The sequence below is a fragment of the Echinococcus granulosus genome, assembly GCF_000524195.1.
Source record: "Echinococcus granulosus chromosome Unknown EG_S00066, whole genome shotgun sequence".
Classification (NCBI taxonomy): Eukaryota; Metazoa; Platyhelminthes; class Cestoda; order Cyclophyllidea; family Taeniidae; genus Echinococcus; species Echinococcus granulosus.
The window spans coordinates 426,452-427,678 of record NW_020170446.1 but is presented as its reverse complement, the minus strand read 5'-3'; positions in this window follow the sequence as shown (position 1 = coordinate 427,678).

Here is a 1,227-nt window from a genome sequence, read left to right as displayed (position 1 = left end):
GCGCTGTTGCTGATAATTAGCTTTGGTCTGTACTATCTTGCAACCGGTAAGTTGCCTCTTTCTTGTCTGGAACACGTGATGCGTTTGTTTGCATGGAGTGTTGGTTGTTAGTGGATGATATCCTTCCTCATTCTTGAAATGTTGTGTCTATGGTGCATGTGTCAGTGTACTTGATCTGGTGGGTGTTTATTGACATTGTGGTAGGTCATGTGGAGAGTTTTCATAACACCTTCGAGGGATCGAATGTGTCTCCTGGATATCTGGCACTATCGTTCTACCAGGGTTTCTGGGCATTTTCGGGGTGGTGAGTGCTGCTTTTTAACTGTTTGCACGTTATTTGTCCCTGCTTGGTTATCATTGAGAGTTGGCTGTCTCGTTAGTCGACTTGCGTATTTTTGGATGCCCTATTTTGTGGTTATTAAATTGTCGTAATATAGGTTAATGAGGTGGTGCTTTAGGTGGTAGTGCAGTTGGCGAGTGCATTGTTTGCGGAGTACCAACCATGTGGATGTTTGGCTGCGGTTGAAATGTAGAGTGCCCTGCTCATATGCAGTTAGTTAACGGGCAGTCCAGTAGTGGTGCATCTTTGTACTCTTGGAAGAGGTAGAGAACGCGTGGACGTTCCTTGGAAGTATATTGGGCGAGTGACTTTCGTGACTAGGTGTAAACGAAGATGCGATAACCCATGGCAAACACTACTGAGAGGCTTCCATTAGCTAGCCTCGAATTAGTTTGTTCTACATGGATGGGTAATGTTTCATCATTATTGAAATGACCAGTATTAGGAGGCCTTCCTGAACGCCAAGTGATGTTGATTTAGGGTGGTACGTTGTGCTGCCACACTTGCATATGCTGTGAAATGAATAAGCTTTGGGAAGAGTGTTGTTGGGATAATGCATTTCCATGCCTTACAATACACTCAAGTACTCGAGTAAGTTTTTACACGTCACAGACTGCCAGGAGGAGGAGAGGGTGGACAGTGGCAAAGTAGTTGAGCATCAGTCGATTTATGCAGTATCGCATCACTTATCACAAGTCAAATTGGTCTGTGGAGTGAAGATTTGACATTTATGTGCTAATATAACACAAATGTAAGGTGGACGAATGTTGGCGAGACGTATAATTGTTTGTCGGATTTATTATTACTATCATTTCTTTGAACGTTTAATCACATCTTGAACTGACTTGTAGGAATTACCTAAATTTCCTGGTAGAGGAAATGAAGAA